This window comes from Pantherophis guttatus, chromosome 12, assembly GCF_059756535.1.
Source record: "Pantherophis guttatus breed Tessera chromosome 12, ASM5975653v1, whole genome shotgun sequence".
NCBI classification, from domain to species: Eukaryota; Metazoa; Chordata; class Lepidosauria; order Squamata; family Colubridae; genus Pantherophis; species Pantherophis guttatus.
In genome coordinates, this window is record NC_142074.1 from 4,644,283 (window position 1) to 4,663,106 (window position 18,824).

Genomic DNA, 18,824 nt, shown 5'->3' on the forward strand with positions numbered 1-18,824 from the left:
GGTAGATCTCAATTTACGACTGTTCGTTTAATGACTGTTTGAAGTTATGTCAGCATTGAAAAAAGCATTAAGATCAGTCTTGCACTAATGACTGTCCCGACAGCCACAGGGTTGTCAGGATTCTGGTGCTTGGCAACCGTGGCACATTTATGACAGTTGTGGCATCTGGTTCACGCAACCGCCATTTGCAACCTTCCTAGGTGGCTTCCCATCAGCAAAGTCACTGGGGAGGCCAGCAGGGAAGGTTGCAAATCCCATGATGTCTCACTTAATGGCTGGCAATTTTTTATTTATTTATTTATTTATTTACTTATTTATTTACTTATTTATTTATTATTAAAATTTATATGCCGTCCTTCTCCTGTAGGACTCGGGGCGGCTCACACAATAAAAACCACAACAATAAAATACTAAAAACCAATCCAAATTAAAATCCCCAAAGTTAAAAGCCTCATAGTCGGTCAGGGAATTTGGTGAAAAAGCCATGTCTTCAGGCCAGCGCGGAAAGTGCGGAGATCGGGAGCCATCCGGAGCTCGGTGGGTAACCCATTCCAGCGGGTCGGTGCAGCCACAGAGAATGCCCTCATCCTAGGGGTCACCAGCCGACATTGTCTGGCCAACGGCACCCGGAGGAGGGCAGTTCTATGAGAACGCACTGGCGGTGGGAGGCCGGTAGGAGGTGGTCCTCCAAGTACCTCGGGCCCATGCCATGAAGGGCTTTATAGGTAAGTACCAGCACGTTGAAGCGGATCCGGAAGGCCACAGGCAGCCAGTGCAGCTCGCGCAGGAGAGGTGTTGCACGGGAGTAACGGAAAGCTCCTGTAACAACCCGCGCAGCTGCATTCTGGACCAGCTGGAGCCTCCGGGTAAACCCCAAGGGCAGCCCCATGTAGAGGGTGTTGCTGAAGAGCCTGTAGTACAGTGGTCTAAAGCACTGTTATTAACATCTGCTGCTTGCAATTACTGCAAGTTCAAATCTTACCAGGCTCAAGGTTGACTCAGCCTTCCATCCTTTCTAAGGTAGGTAAATTGAGGACCCAGTTTGTGGGGGCAATAAGCTGACTTTGTATAAATATACAAAAGTATGAAGGCTATTGCTTAACGCATTGTAAGCCTCCCTGAGTCTCTGGAGAAGGGCGGCATATAAATTAAAGCAAAAAAAAAAAAAAGTAATCCAACTGAGAGATGATGAGAGCTTGAGTGACTGTGCGGAGGGCAACTCTGTCTAGGAAAGGCCTCAACTGGCGCACTAGGTGAACCTGTGCAAAAGCCCCCCCTTGTCACGGCCGTTAAATGATCCACCATAGTTTAATAACTATGACCAAAAAGGTCATAAAACTCGGTGCGGTCATGTGATGTCTCACTTAACAACCATACCATTTAACAATGAATTTTCCAGTCCCAATTGTGTTCATAAGGTCCATCTTTTTCGAGGTCAGTAAAATGAGGACCCAGACTGTTGGGGGTAAGAGGCTGACTGTATAAACTGCTTAGAGAGGCTGTAAAAGCACCGTGAAGTGGGGTATAAGTCTAAGTGTTATTGCTATTACCTTTATCAGAACTAATGTATGTTTTTCTGTACTGGATTGTGGGCATGAAGAGGGCCCTTAGTCCGAAGTGAGTAATGTTCAGCCCTTTCTCACTTTTGATCCCTTAGACTCCCAGAGCTTTGCTTAGACTTCAATCATAGAAGCAAATTGTAGTGAAGAGAAGACACACCAGCCTTCTGTTGAGTTAACCATTACAGCCAATATCTGAGGGGCTGCCACAAAGAAGAGGGGCTCAACCAATTCTCCAAAGCACCTGAAGGCAAGGCAGGAAGCAATGGATGGAAACTAATCAAGAAGAGAAGCAAACTAGAAACTTCCTAACAATGAGAACAGTTAACCAGTGGAACAGAAGTTGCCTTCAGAAATTGTGGGTGCTCCATCACTGGAGGCTTTTAAGAAGAAATTGGACAACCACTTGTCTGAAGTGGCATAGGGTCGCCTGCTTGAGCAATGGGTTGGACTAGAAGATCTCCAAGGTCTCTTCCAACCAGGGGTGAAATGCTCCCGGTTCGGACCGGATCGCCTGATCCGGTAGCGATGGCGGCGGGTGGTTCAGAGAATCAGTAGCAAAAATCCCTCCCCACCCACATGCCTTGCTGAGCCGCGCAATCATCAGAGGCTTTTTATTTTATTTTTAAAAGCATTTTTTCTACAACCTCTTCGGCCGAAAAAATGCTTTTAAAAATAAAAACAAAGCCTCTGCCGATCAGGCAAGTCAGCTGGGATCATCAGAGGCTTTTAAAAGCATTTTTTTACAACCTCTTCAGCCGAAGAGGTTGTAAAAAAAATGGTTTTAAAAGTAAAAAAAAAAAAAAGTTGGCCACGCCCACTCAGTCATGTTACACCCCCCCCAGCAAGCCACGCCCACAGAACCGGTAGTAACATATTTTACATTTCACCACTGCTTCCAACTCTGTTATTCTGTTAATTATGAGTGTCTGTAACTTCAGGAGTGCATGCCAATAGCCACTACTGTGTGTTAGCTTGGAGATCTGAAACAGCAACAATTGAGCCATTATTCTAAAGAGGTTTCCCCAACCTGATGTCCTCAGACTGAAAAAATATATTCTTTCTATAGGAATATTTAAATAAGACAATATGTCTGAAATAGCGAATGAACCAAGAGGAATGGGGAAATGGATTCCAATTACCAGCGAACTGTCTGGTTTTTAAAAAGGAGGTTAGGAAACTGAGGCACAGGATCAGCAATGGCATCCTGTAGAAACAGGAGAAACGAAGCGGAATGGCTGGGGAGAGTTTGACAGAGGAGCTGAACTTCAGTTATTGGATACCGACTAGCAAGAGACGTCATTTGGAAGCGTGCCTGAGTTATTAACTTCGGAGTGATAATTGTCCCTGCCATTGCTGGAGACAGAGAACTGCAGCAGATCAACTGCCAGGCTGAGCCCATCAAGCAACTGATCTGCTCTTTTTCTGAATCAGCCCTGTTACAAAAACAGCAGGATTAGAAGTGTCAACAGATCTGAGATGGCATTTCCACGGGTGGAGCCATCCCTACCATCAAGTAGAAACAGATCGTTGCTGCTTTTTTTCTAGTTGTAGAAATGGGGGCCTCAAATTCAAACGTAGCAGGAGCAGAGAGGTGGGACTGTAAAATCTCTGAGGCTGCATTGTGGAGTTTGCTTTCCTGAAAACAGATGCAGGAAGTCCTTAACTTAAAACGAATTCATTTAGCAACCGTTCGAAGTGACAATGGCTCTGAAAAAAGTGACTTATGACCGATTTTCACACATATGACCGTTGCAGCATCCCCACGCTCATGTGATCAAAATTCGGATGCTTGGCAACTGACTCATGACCATTGCAATGTCCTGGAATCACGTGAGCCTCTTTTGTGATCTTCTGACAAGCAAAGTCAAGGGTACACTTAACCACCGTGTCACTAACTTAAAGAACTGCAGTCATTCACTTAACTACGATGGCAAGGAAAGTCATAAAATGGGGCAAAACTCACTTAACAAATGTCTTGTTTAGCAATAAATTTTGGACTCAATTTGAGGACTACCGGTATGGGGAAAAGTTCTCCATGTTTGACCTAATGTTTCTCATTTTATGTGACATTAAACCCATCATGGCTGGTTCAGAGTTCTTCACAACTGGAGACATGGAAACAGACTCATGGGCAACTGCCAAGTCTGACGGCCAAATCAGCTCTATGCACATTTCTGCTATCTACACTTCTGTATTGTAATCAGGCCAACCCAGAGCTACTGTATAGGACAATCTTAAAATATGGAGGAGCCAGCTTCTGACACATGGCATGTGTTGAGAGTCGTGCAAGAACCTTGGTTAAACAAACAAGATTGCAGTTTGTCCCAAAGTTGCTTTTTCAAAAGACAACTGGACTTTCTTTGTTTTTCCTTGAAGACGTTTCATTTCTCATCCAAGAAGCTTCTTCAGTTTGGACTGAATGGTGGAGAATGGAAGGATTTATATTCCTTGTAGTAGTGGTGAAATCCAATTTTTTTTTACTACTGGTACTGTGGGTGTGGCTTGGTGGGCATGGCAGGGGAAGGATACTGCAAAATCCTCATTCCCTCCTCACTCCTGGGGGAAGGATATTGCAAAATCTCCATTCCCACCCCACTCTGGAGCCAGCCAGTGGTGGTATTTGCCGGTTGTCTGATCTACTCAAAATTTCCACTACTGGTTCTCCAGAACCTGTTAGAACCTGCTGGATTTTACTCCTGCCTTGTAGTTATCTGATTCTTAGCACTCTTTCTGAGAGTTGTTGAGGCCACTTCCACACCTATTTGCACTATTCAGGTGACTTGAGGGCATGGATAAACCTCCAAGTGGCCTCAACGACTCTCAGAAAGTGTGCTAATGGCCAGATGACTACAAGGAATATAAATCCAAGCATCTTGAAGGAAAAACAAAGAAAGTCCAGTTGCCTTTTGAAAAAGAACCTTTGGGACAACCATGTCCTGGATGACCAAGAATCTCCACAAAGAAGACTGCAGATTGCTGAGTAGACATCACTTCATTGTCTGGTCTATAATGGGATTAGTAACCATCATCTTCATCACTGTGGTTATTAAGTGAATCCTGCTGCCCCCATTGATTTTGTTTGTTGAGAGCTGGCTGGGAAGATTGCAGATCCTGACCATGTGACTGCAGGATGCTGCAACCATTGTCAGATGATTGCCAAATGCCCAAATCTTGTTCACGTGGGGATGGTACAACAGTCATAGCTTTAAGTACATCTCATAAGTCACTTTTTTCAGGGCCGTCGTAACTTCCAACAACCATTAAAGAAATGGTTGTAAATTGAGGACTACCGATGCCACAAAGCAAAGCACCAGCCTTTAGCAATGCCTTCAATGATAAGACTGCATTTGAGTTCTGCTTCCATCAACATTGGTAGATGATGAAAACGGTGGGTGGCTCTTGCTTGGCTTTTGGGGGAAGCCTTTTCACTGGAAGGCTTCAACGGAGCTTGGAATGAGAGGAAACAACTTGGCAGTGGGGTGGCGACAGGGAACGGGGAGAGAGCAATCTCACTTTTGGGACCAATGGATGGTTGGTGACCCACCCTGGACACCTTTTGTCAGGAGACTCCAAACATTCTCTTGACCTTCCCATGTCTCCTCTCGCTTCCTTTTTCCCTCAGGGTTGCTGAGCTCCATACACACATTTTTCTTCTGTCCACAGTCACATATTAAGGAATGAGGACACAACCTTGGGGTTTGCAGGCTGCGACTTTGTTAGACTTTTCTAAGTCACGTCAAGTCATCATAAGTCGTCTAGATATCTACAAGTAGTCCTCAATCTACGACCACAATTGAGCCCAAAATTTCTGTTGCTAAGTAAAATATTTGTTAAGTGATTTTTGCCCTGTTTTATGACCTTTCTTGCCACAGTTGTTAAGTGAATCACTGCACTTGTTAAGTTAGTAACACGGTTATTAAGTGATTCTGGATTCCCCGGTGACTTTGCTCGTCAGAAGTTCGCAAAAGGGGATCACGTGACCCCGGGAGACTGCAACCGTCATAAATATGAACCATGTCAATCCATGGGGATGCTGCAATGGTCGTAGGTGTGAGAAGTTGGTCATAAGTCACTTTTTTCAGTGCCATTGTAACTTTGAATGGTTAGTAAATGAACTGTTCTAAGTCGAGGATTATTTGTACTCAAAAGAATGCTTTTAAAATTATATCAGTGCCTTGTTATGCCGTGGAGTAAGGTACAATGAACACAAGCATCCCTGCCCTAGCAAATCACAGTTGTTCCCAACTCTTTCAATGAGCTTGCTTGCCCCACACGTCTGTCTTTTAAGAAGGATGCAGACCCTTTTGCTAGGAGCAATGCGACCCCAAACCTGTTCCTGCCCAGGCCTGCAGCAGGGGTTAATAATTTGAAGAAAACTGCTATGGGTTTATGCAAGCGCAGGAATGACTCATCAGCAATTAAGCTCTGCTTATATCAACCTCCTGATTTTAAGGGTCACCCAGCTAAGTAGAGAGGTGCTTGCTTTGCTTTTTTACTGTTTTGTTAAGGATTCTAATGAAACCATAAAAGCCTTGGAAACTTTACCCCACTGTATCAAGAAATGACTTCACTGTGCAAACTGTTGCCTGCAGTGTATCTACGTTGCTGGATGTCTGGAGGTCCAGAGGAAGCTCCTTGGCTAAGATTTAAGACATGGATTTAAAATCAAGCCTTCCTACAAGTTAGTTTATTTTTTAAATGTTCAGAATCTTTGCAAAGCTTCTTCAGCTGCCTAGCCAATGTTTGGGTTATGGAGATAAGAGAAACACCGGCATTATGTTCCACGGGCAGGATGAGAAACAACCAGGTTGAAGTGCCCATGGCATGAGGTGTAATTATTTTTTTTAGAGATTCGGTTTTAAGGATAAGCTATGATTTGGCAAGTTTCAGGAATCAAGAAAACAAAGTGGAGGATTGCACAGAATCGCAAAACTGCATCAAAGCAGAAAAAGGGCCATTTCTTCAAATGCAAAGAAAAACTGTGGAGACGTTTCTCCATGAAGTCCAGCCCAAGGAAGTTCTCCTCTTCCTTTTCTGCCAGATGTTCAACACAGTCCATCTTCTGCACTGAGGACATTCTCCTGCGTCCTGCCTAGAACATCTGGCCACGACTTCTTTCCTCCAGTTCCCCATCGAGCAGCCCTTGACGAGGATTGTGGGGTTCTTCTGCTTTCTGAGCTTGCTGGTTTGCTTGTAGGTGTTTCATGAGCCAACTTCAGTTCAAACTTTTTGGGAGCAGGCCCAAATAATCACAGCTCTTTTTTCACAACATACGTAGATTTAATTTTACCCAATTGTTTACCCAATTAACTCAAATTTCTAACTTCACACAATATTCTGAATCAGACTTATGGAATGAGTTCAAAGTGTCAGGCTAAAATGGGATCAGCTAGTTTCTGCCTTAATGAGCTGTGCGAATGTAGCTCAAGAGAAAAAAGTTCAAAGCAAACTTAGGCAAGACTCACAAGTTCTGTGGGTGGATGGCATATGGGAACTTCATCACTTGAGACTTTCAAGAAGAGACTGGACTGCCATTTGTCAGAAATGGTGTAGGGTCTCCTGCTTGGGTGGGGGGGGGGGTTGGACTAGATGACCTATAAGGTCCTTTCCAACTGTGTTAATCTGTAAAAAAGAAAAAGAAAAGAAACAAGAAACAGCAACTGGGTCTCAGACCAGGATTATGGTTCCAGAACTAGCCTATAAACTTTTAAACAATTTACTATCCCAATTACTGCCAAAATACTTCCTCTCTACATCTAGCCTAGCACAGAGATCAGCAGTCATATCCTCTTCCTGGATGACCACTAGGGGGCAGCAAGGTTTTTTTAAAAGAAAAATTCCGCCCCCTAGTGGTCACCCAGTTTTTTCATCCAATTTGATAATCCTACTTCAACTGTTCCTTGAAGAACATTCATTACAGTATTCTGTCCTAGTAGCTGCACAATTTGGGAATTATTTGTCAAAGTGAGCATTTCCCCCCATTTAAGGGCATCAACTTCATTACATGTAATTGAATGGGCACAGCAGTGCAGCTGCAGGGAAGAAAAAAGATAATTAGACACAAGAGAACAAAACAACAAAGAGATGAAAATAAGGGAACAATTGGGATGCCCTTCCAGACATGACACATATCAAACCTTTGAACTGTTGAACAATTGAGCTATCAAGTCTCTCTTGTTTAATGACCAAAGTAGCCACCAATCCACAATAAGGCAGAGAGGGGCCTTTGGAGGTAAACCAAGAGATGCTGTGTATAGAAAATAATTTGAGTGGGAATTCTTACTTGCAGAGTGCATTCAAGCACAGAGGAGGAATTTCTGGAGAGACTGGCAGTCCAAAGGAGTGGAGCATGGGAGGTAAGGCAACTCCAACAGTTCTCCCAGGCCCAACAATTTGGGTAGTCCTTGACTTATGACCACAATTAGCATTTAGCAATAGCATTTAGACTTATATACCACTTCACAGTGCTTTACAGCCCCCTCTAAGCGGTTTACAGAGTCAGCGTATTGCCCCCCACAATCTGGGTCCACATTTTACCCACCTCAGAAGGATGGAAGGCTGAGTCAACCTTGAGCCAGTCAGAATCGAACTGCTGGCACTCAGCAGAATTAGCCTGCAATACTGCATTCTAACCACTGTGTCACCGCAGCTCTTGGCACCAGAATTTCCACTGCTAAAACAAGGTGGTTATTCAGAGAGTGGCTCACAGTCTTATGATCTGTTTTGCCAGGCTGTTGAGCGAATCACTATAGTTCTTAAGTGAATCACGTAATCATTACCCGAATTGAGCTTCCCCCTTAGACTTGTTGGAAGCCAGTTGGGAAGTTTGCAAACGGTGATCACGTGACCCCAGGATGCAGCAACTGTCATAAATCATGCCAGTTGCCAAGCACCTGAATTCTGATCATATGACTGTGAGGATGCTGCAGCGGTTGTAGGTGTGAAAATCGGTCATAAGTCATTTTTTTCAGGGTTGCAACTTCAAACGGTTGCTAAATGAATGCTTGTATGTTGTGGACTATCTGTACTGGGATTGCAACTCCCAGTTGGGAGTGGCCTCAAGAATTTTGCACAAGACAAAAGGGTGAACCTCCTCCTTAATCTCCCTTGTTGTAATCTATGCTTAGGCAATTGGAGATCCCAGAGGAGTAAGTTCTCCTGTAGTCCTTTTTCGTAGCCCCAAAATATCACTCTTGATTAAACTGCTGAAAATGAGTTCATGATTCTCCACAATTTGCAGGAGACACACCAACTAAAGCTGTCATGAGAGTCCTTAGTCAAAATAAGGAGGCAAAATCCCCTTGGGGTTGACCATGGTACTTGGTGACTCTAATACAGGGTTTTTAAGAACTTGACAGCGGAATATGAAAGCCTAATGGTTCCATTCTCCATCACCCAGGTCATGGTTGTCCCAAAGCTGCTTTTCAAAAGGCAACGACTTTATTTTTCAGAACTGAAGACGCTTCTTGGATGAGAAGTGAAATGTTTTCAAGGAAAAAAAACAGTTGCCTTTTGAAAGTCCAGTTGCCTTTGGAAAAAGCACCTTTGGGAAAGACTAAGGGAGGGAAAAAATTAACCATGGACACTCCTAGCAATTTTTCTAAGGTGGATCAGAAATGGTGGGGCTTGTCAGATGATGTTTAGAAGCCCCCCCCCCTTTCTGAGGGCATTTTTGCTCATCAACAGCTTTTCTCAATCTTGGCAACTTCAAGATGTGTGGACTTCAACTCCCCAAATTCCGCAACGAGCTGGGGAATTGAAGTCCACATGTCTTAAAGTTGCCAAGGGTGAAAAGGCTGCTCTTGATGACTCATTCATTACTCCTTGTGTATCTGAGAGGCAGAGAGAACTTCTGACTTAGATTCCATGGCCTGAACTTAATGGACGTGTCCACGTTGCTTTCCTAGCAACAAGAGTGATTGTTTATGGATTTGTTTGTTGATATGGAAATGCTTTGGCATTATGTCTTCCTAACAAATTTTATGACTTCCCAGTCTTCTCCACACCCCTTAGACAGGACTACATAATGTTGTCTGGACTGAACAGCCATTTGAGATCAAGCAAAGTCCGTAGAGCTGGAAGGGACCTTGGAGGTCTTCTAGTCCAACCCACTGCTCAAGCCGGAGACCCTATACCATTTCAGACAAATGGCTGTCCAGTCTCTTCTTAAAAAACTCCAGCGATGAAGCATCCACAACTTCTGGAGGCAAGTGGTTCCACTGATTATGGTAATTGTTCTCTCTGTTGGGAAATTTCTCCTTAGTTCTAGGTTGCTTCTCGCCTTGATTAGTTTCCATCCATTGCTTCCTGTCTTGCCTTCAGGCGCTTTGGACAATTGGTTGAGCCCTTCTTCTTTGTGGCAGCCCCTCAGATATTCGCTGTAATTCGCTTACTCAACAGAAGGCTGGTGTGTCTTCTCTTCACTACAATTTGCTTGTCTTGCCTTCTGGTGCTTTGGGCAATAGGTTCACCCCCTCTTCTTTGTCGCAGCCCCTCAAATACTGGAATACTGCCACCATGTCGCCCCTAGTCCATCGTTTCTCTAGACTACCCAAACCCAAATTCTGCATTCCCAAATTCTTCATATGTTTTTGTCTCCAGGCCTTTAATCATCTTAGTTCCTCTTCTCTGCCCTTTTTCCAAAGTCTCAACATATTTTTTTGTAATGTGGTGATGACAGTGGTGAAATCTAAAATTTGTTACTACCGGTTCTGTGGGTGTGGCTTGGTGGTGGTGGTGGGTAATGTGACTGGGTGGGCGTGGCCAATTTTTTTTCTTTTTTACATGTAAAACCATGTAAAAATGCTTTCAAAACGCTCTGATGATCCCAGCTGAGTTGCCTGATCTCAGAGGGTTTTTAAAAAACCCTCTGTCGATCAGGCAACTCAGCTGGGATTGTCGGAGCCATTTAAAAGAAAAAACTTTTTCTCTTTTAAATGGCTCTGATGATCCAAGCTGAGTTGTCTGATCGGCAGGTAACTCAGCTGGGATCATCAGAGCTTGGATCATCAGAGGCATTTAAAAGAAAAAAAGCCTCTGATGATTATGTGGCTCAGCTGGGCATGGGGGGCGGGGGCAGGGATTTTTGCTACTGGTTCTCCGAACTGCCCGCCGCCATTGCTACCTACTCGCCCGAGCCGGTCTGAACCGGGAGCATTTCACCCCTGGGTGATGAATACTGCACCCCTGGATGCAGTATTCCAGGGGTGGTCTAACTAAGGTTTTATAAAAGAGTACAGATGCTTCTAATGTCAATAACATGGTACTAATAACACCATGAAGTGCTACCATTAAACTGATTTTTTTTTTTTAAAAAAAAACCTTTTGTAAAGTCCCCAAAAGACTGATCTCATTCATGGTGCATAACATTTTCCCACTGCCCTTGCACCATCACATAACTACCCTAGGTCCCAGTTTTAAGTGGTGGGGCAGGCCCCTTTCAATTGTTCATTCCGGTTGGAATCTAGGTTGACCCTGTAAGAGGCCAGTTTGGGAGTAAATGACCCAGCATTGCAGAGAGATTTCCACTGTAGCATGACATCTCTGGAATACCAGCTTCAGAAATAAAATGATCCTGATCGATCTTTCTCTGCCAGTTGCACTTTGGCAAACTTCTGTCAAGTAAGCATACAATATTGGGACCGTAATAATCCAAATGTAACACCTCCCATGTAACACCTCTCCTGCGCGAGCTGCACTGGCTCCCGGTGGTCTTCCGGGTGCGCTTCAAGGTTTTGGTTACCACCTTTAAAGCGCTCCATGGCTTAGGACCTGGTTATCTACGGGACCGCCTGCTACCACCAATAGCCTCCCACCGGCCAGTACGCTCCCATAGAGAGGGACTCCTCCGGGTGCCGTCAGCCAAACAGTGTCGGCTGGCGGCTCCTAGGGGGAGAGCCTTCTCTGTGGGGGCACCTACCATCTGGAATGAGCTCCCCCCGGAGATACGGAGGATCCCGGATCTTCGCACCTTCCGCCGCGCTGTGAAGACCTTTTTATTCCATCAGGCGGGCTTGGCCTAATCTCTTCCCTTTTTTAAATACGTAAATTTTAATCTGTTTTTAAATTATTGGGGTATTTTAATTTGTCTGGGCCAAAATGATTTGATTTTATCTGGTTTTTAAATTTTTTGTATCTATGTATTTTATTGTTTGGCTGTTCACTGCCCTGAGTCCTTCGGGAGTAGGGCGGTATACAAATCAACTAAACTAAACTAAACTATAAACTAAATAATGCCCAGATACGGGTAGTCTTCAATTTATAACAGTTTGCTTACCGTTCGAAGTTACAACAGCACGAATAACAGAGACTTCGGACCGTTTTTAACATGACTGTTGCAGCATCTCTATGGTCATGTGGTCAGAATTCAGGCACTGGGCCATTGGCTCATATTTATGGCAGTTGCAGTGTGCAGGGATCATGTGATCACCTTTTGCGAACAAAGTCAATGGGGAAACCAATTTACTTCACAACCACGTTACTAACTTAACTGCAGCAATTCACTTAATTCTAGCAAGAAAGGTTGCAAAATGAGGCAAAACCCACTTAACAACTGTCTCACTTAGCAGCAGAAATTTTGGGCTCAATTGTGGTCGTAAGTTGAGGACTTCCTGTACAGCAAAATGATACAGAGAATGTTGAACCCTTTACTGCCATCTAGACATTTTCACGATTTCTTTAGCTTATGTCTTCCATAAAGTACATCAAGAGTACCCACCAACTTTTCACAGAAAATTTTAATCTCCATGCCCCCAAACTGGAGGCTGGGGCATGTATATTAATTGCAACCATATTTATTTTGACTAATTTTATGTCTTTGCAGCAACTCTGATCAGATTAAGACTGTAATTTCTCACAGTTTGATGGATTTGAACAATACTGGAGAGCCTGAAATACAGTAAGCAGTTTTATGGCTGATTGTGCTGTGGACCCTGACAAGATAGTTAGTTTTGCACCTTCTTAGTGTGTTGTGAAATACGGAGTTTGAATTCAATGAATTAATTCAGTGGGACAGAGAATGTGAGAATTTTTCAGCCTCTGGAAGTAAAATTTCTCTAAAACAATTGGTAAAGGAGGCAGTTCATACCATCAAGCCCTTCTCTGCACTTGGTGCCTGAACTGGAATAACATAAGCCACCAGAGAACATAGAATATAGAACCATAGGGCTGGAAGGAACCTCAGAGTCTTCTAGTACAACCCTGTAAGGTAGGAGAAATTATATCATCCTGGTCAAATGATTGTCCAGTCTATTTTTGAACATCCCAGGAACAGAGCACCCACAAGTCCAGGCATTAAGCTCTTCTACTGATTAATTGTTCTCACTGCTCTTTGTAAATAGCCATGTTTGAGGAACATAACAATTCGGTTGTGAAAACCCAGACAATGAAATATAAGAAGGAGCCCCTAAAATTATTAACTTTTGAAAAAACAATATGATTCATGAAGGATTGAACCTCTTGAAGTTCTATTTATAGGAAACAGAAGTTTGAAGGAAGGAAGGACCTTCAAAGAAAGGTTGAATCTGGATTAGATTGTGAGGCTGTTAGCAAGAGGTGTGCTGGGTTTGGGTGAGCCACGTTTTCCAAGCTTTTTTTATTTATTTATTTAATTTGATTTATATGCCGCCCTTCTCTGGAGACTCAGGGCGGCTTACAATGCATTAAGCAATAGCCTTCATACTTTGGTATATTTATACAAAGTCAGCTTATTGCCCCCACAAACTGGGTCCTCAATTTACCTACCTTAGAAAGGATGGAAGGCTGAGTCAACCTTGAGCCTGGCGGGATTCGATCTTACTTTAATTGCAGACAGCTGGGGTTAAATTACAGAGCTCTGTCTGTTGAGCTATTCAGGCTCCTGTATCTTTTCACCTGTATCTTTCTGTAAAAGGTACAACAGATATCGTCAAGAGGTTATGAAAACTTGGTGAGAATGGCGTTTATAGTCTTCCATAGCAGGGCAGGCTGCCATGACAAAACCTCCCTCTTAAAAGTGTCTTTTCTTCTTGGTAATCCGCCAAGCGTAGGATCACAAAGATAAATTAGATCTTTCTTCAATGCTCTTCCACTTGTTGCTTCTTGTCCTGTCCTCAGGTGCTTTGGAGAACAGGTCCAACCCTCTCTTCTTTGTAACAGCTCCTCAAATACTAGCAGTCTTCAGGTACCTGAGGGCTGTTGCACAGAAGGGATCAACCTGTTCTCAAAAGCACCTGAGGGCAGGACAAGAAGCAACTGGTAGAAGAATATTAAAGAGAGACCCAACTTAGAATTATGGACAACTTTCCTATCAATGACAATTAATTAGCGGGACAGCTTTCCTCCAGAAGTTGTGGGTGCTCCATCACTGAAGATTTTCAAGAAGAGACTGGATAGCCATTTGTCCAGAATGATCTCCTGCTTGAGTGGGGGTTGGACTAGAAGACCTCTAAGATCCCTTCCAACCCTATGATTCTCTGTTCTAAAATATATGTCAAGCTCCAGGGAAATCAGGAGATCCAGGCAGCTCAATTGAGTATACAGATTTATTGCAAGCTTTCTAGAAAAATCTGGACTACTAACCGTCTAGGCAAATTGGTGGTAGATAAAGAATTCACAGTGGGCTGAACTTCAGTCTCTTGTGGGTGCACAGGGACTCATGACTGATGACACATATGACCCTTCCCTCTGGCTCAGCCTGGCCATCTCCTACCTACAGTGTCTTTTCTTCTTGGCAGGATGCCAGTTGCAGGTTCAGACAGACATATAGAAAAGTCTGAACTAGTTTGAAGGAACATCAGTGAACAGGGTTTACTGGATACAGGCCAACGATGACATGGATAATTGGAAAGAAGTATAAATGGAGGGACAAGACACACTGTTTAACATATTTTTTGCATCGGTAACAAAACTTGCAGTGAAAAACTGCCCACCTCCCAAGTATTTAGGTCTAAATGTATATAAATTACTTTTGCCAGCATCAGAAAGACTGGATTTCCAATTGCAATATTTTTCCTACAGATCTTTATTTTCAAGAACATACTGTACGCCAGTGATCATACAGAATCAATGAATCAATTTCTTTTCAAATTTCATCATAGAAATCTTTGACCGGCCATGCGACTTACGGATCCCAGTGGGAAGAAGATGGCATACAGTGCCTTACAACAGTTCGTTTAGTGACCTTTCAAAGTTACAACATCACTGGAAAAAGTGACTTATGACCATTTTTTCACACTTATGACCATTGCAGCATCCCCTGTAATGTGACCAAAATTCAGATGTTTGAAAACTGACTCACATGTATGATGGTTGCAGTGTCCCGGGGTCATGTGATCCACTATTGTGACTTTCCGACAAGTAAAGTCAATATGAAAGCCACATTCACTTCACAAACGTGTAACTAACTTAACAACTGCAGTGTTTCCCTTAACAACTGTGGCAAGAAAGGTTGTAAATGGAGCAAAATTCACTTAACAAATGTCTCCCTTAGCAACATAAATTTTGGGCTCAGTTGTGGTCATAAGTCGAGGACTACCTGTATAACTGGCCGAAACTGCTTCTGAGAGGGTACAATTGAAAGCTCCAGAGCTGTCAAAAGATTCGAAATGCAATTAAGTTGCCTGTGTCTTGAGCACAATCCAAAGATCTCTTGTTGTTCAAGCCTCCTCCAGGCCTTGTGCTGAGGTCACATTGCTTGGAAAATCCCAAGATCCTGTTCCCTGGGATGGTTGAATGCTGTTAATTTCTTGAAGTTTGCAACACAGCTTTCTTATTTCTAGAATCTATTTTGTCTCATCATCAAAATGACAAATCATGAGTTTATTTTCTTTTCTGTTTCATGCAAAAAGTCCAAAGTTTCCAGTCAGCCATGAACACAGATATCGCTTTTTTCTCGGATCAAAGAAATCCGTTTGGCCATCTCCGCACGTCCCATCATCTTCGCCAACTGTTCCTCCGTTGTGGTTAGTGCTGAATCTTTCCATCTTTGTGCATATAACAACCTCGCTGTGAGGACGGATCTCCCTCCAAAAGCTGGAGTGGGAACTAAGCGGCCTTTGAGCCACAGATCACACATTGTTAGATAGGAAGGAAAACTAAGTTTCCATAAATAAATCATTCCACTTATCGTTCTGGGGTGTTGCATTAATTCTACCATTCCAGTTGTTTTCCAGTTTTGTGAGAGGAGGGAGAGAATGTGTAATTGGATGCAAAACCTTGAGATGGAAATTTCAGCCTGTGCAGTCACTTGTCTGGAATAGTATAGTCTCCTGCTTCAGCAGAGGGTTGGGCAAGAAGACATCCAAAATACCTTCCAACTCTGCTATTCTCTTATTCTGACTTTATCTCTCAAATCACTTCCTTCTGCACAGTTAGACATTTTGCGTTCTAAAAAAGAAAGTTGTAAGCGATAATTGACATCTCTAGCACAAGGCCCTCGGATCTTGACCCTTCATTCAGCCATGGAATTATTTTTAGAGAAGGTTGTTAGCTCTGTATTCTGAGCTGGGTTCTGGCCACTACTGAAATAGGGAAAAAGAAACTTCCAGAAGAGAATTAATTGGGAACCTGGATTCTTCTTGTTACTGAACTGGCGTAACTGGGTACCATAGTATACATTGTTGTTGTTAGTGGCAAAGTTGGTCAAAGACTCATCAGGTCCCCATGGACAACGTTCCTCCAGGTCTTCCTGTCCTCTACCATCCTCTGGAGTCCATTTAAGCTCATACAGGATACATTAAAGAGAATCAAAATGTGTTGAATATAAAAAAAACCCAGCAGAGCTTCAAGGACATCATGGCTACCATCTTAACACTTTTCCCCATACAAATAGTCCTCAATTTACAACCATGTGTTTAGTGATTGTTTGAAGTTACGACAGCACTAAAAAAAAGTGACTTTTGACTGGTCATTGTACTTATTACTGTTGCAGCATTCTGATGGACTTTGTAATACTTGAAACATGGTTTTGGTAGTACTGTTGCATTGTCTAACTAACATGGGTGTTCCTGTGTTTTAAATTCACTTTTTAAAATGTATTGCTAATAATTTGCCCCAACCTTCATGAAAAGCCTCCCTTTCAGAAACCGGGACTGACAGGAGAGCATTCGATTCTTTGCAGATCACGGTTTCGTTTTGAGCTGTTCTCAAGCCTCCACGAACAGAGCAAATATTCAAGCCCAGCCTTGGGAAGCATTGAGAATGTATCTTACCCAGAGACCCATTCGGATGTTTTTCCTTTGCTAATTTTTCTTTTACCTTTATTGAACCAACAGAGTGCAGCGGCAGCCAAAAAAGCCAATGCAATGCCTGCAACCGTTCTTCATATGTTTTAGTCTCCTGTCCCCTAATCATCCTGGTTGCTCTTCTCTGCACTTTTTCTAGAGTCTCAACATCTTTTTTTTTATAGTGTGGTGACCAAAACTGGATGCGGTACTCTAGATGTAGTCTTTATAGAGCGGTATTAGTACCTCCGTTGATCTTGATTGTATCCCTCTGTTAATGCAATTTAGGATTGCATTGGCTTTTTTGGCTGCTGCTGCACACAGCTGGCTCCTATTTACCTGGTGGTCCACTAAAACTCCAAGATTGATTGATTGATTGATTGATTGATTTATTTATTTTATTATATTTCTATACCGCCCTTCTCCTGCGGGACTCAGGGCGGTGTACAGCCAGAATAAAACATAGCATATAAAATTTAAAAACATTTAAAAAAACAATTAAATAATTTTGGCCCGAATTTAAAACAACCCAATTAAAACCGAATTTGATTAAAAAACTGAGAGGATGGGATCAAGCCAGCCCAGCTAGATGGAACAAGTGTGTCTTCAGGGCCCAACGAAAAGTCCGGAGGTCTGATATCGTGCGTATCTCAGGAGGCAGGTCATTCCAGAGGGCAGGCGCTGCCGCAGAGAAGGCTCTCCCCCTGAGGGTCACCAGCCGGCACTGCCTGGCTGACGGCACCCTGAGGAGGCCCTCTCTGTGTGAGCGAACCGGTCGGTGGGAGGCTATCGGCGGCAGAAGGTGGTCTTGCAAATACTCCGGCCCTAAGCCATGGAGAGTTTTAAAGGTGGTCACCAACACCTTGAAGCGCACCCGGAAGACCACAGGAAGCCAGTGCAGCTCGCGCAGGAGAGGTGTTATATGTGAGCGCCCCATCGCTCCCATAATCCCCCGCGCGGCCGCATTCTGGACCAACTGCAGCCTCCGGGTGCATCCCAAGGGGAGCCCCATGTAGAGAGCATTGCAGTAGTCCAGGCGGGAAGTGACTCCAAGATGCCTGTCACAGTTACTGCTATTAAGCCTGGTCTATACGTGCACTTTTGGTTTTTCTTGCCTAAGTGTAAGAGATAGCTGGAATATTTGCTATGCTTCTGGTCCGGCCATCTAGCACCATTGCACCGTTTTGCTCCATCTCCAGCATTGCAGGGCTGCGTCCTGACCTTGAGAAAAAGAGCAGCAGAATGGAGGAAGGTGAAGCTAACCAGGTTTCTAACAGGAGGGGATGTGCCACAGCAGCTTGGAATGGCCAACGAGGGCCCCTGCCTCTGATCCCATCTCAGTACAAAGGAATCGTACTGGCTTCAGGATGAACATGCTGCTTTAAGAACCAGTAGAGTTAAAAACAACTTAAGCCTATCTTTCTCTCAGAGGTTGGGCAAGAGGAAGGCATTGGGGAGAGAGCAGAGGTTGCCAGGATATTGTATACAGTTGGGTGCAAGTGGGGACACAGCCCATGTCTATAACATGCTGGAAAATGCTGTAGGGAGGGGGAGGGGGAGGAGGAGGAGGAGGAGAAGGAGGAGGAGGAGGAGGAGGAGGAGGAGGAGGAGGAGGAGGAGGAGGAGGAGGAGGAGGAAAGAAGCACTTTAGAAGAATTCTTTGGGTTCCTTAATCTGGACCAGCAAAGCATGGAATAAAAGCTTTAAGGAAAGATGCTGGTAGATCATATGAGTGCCAAGTGGGGAAGCAGCCAGAAGGAAATCCAAACAAATGCAAACAGAAGGAAATGTGGACAAAATTAGTATGGCAGCTTCCCATAAAATAATTGTGCTCTTCTGGAAGAGTAAGTCTAAGTTTAAGCATTTCCTGCTCAGGCTGTGAGTGTGACTTTTGCTCCTTCGGCTGTTCCCACGCTAGTCTGCAACATGTGCTTTGCCCATCTCTCCTTTCGTCCTCCCCCCTCCCCCCCTTGAGAGTTATTTCTGTTTCCACACAAGCTGATCTTTTGAAGGCATAAAAAGCACGTTCTGCCTTTTCTTGGAAAATAAAGGATGGGCATCA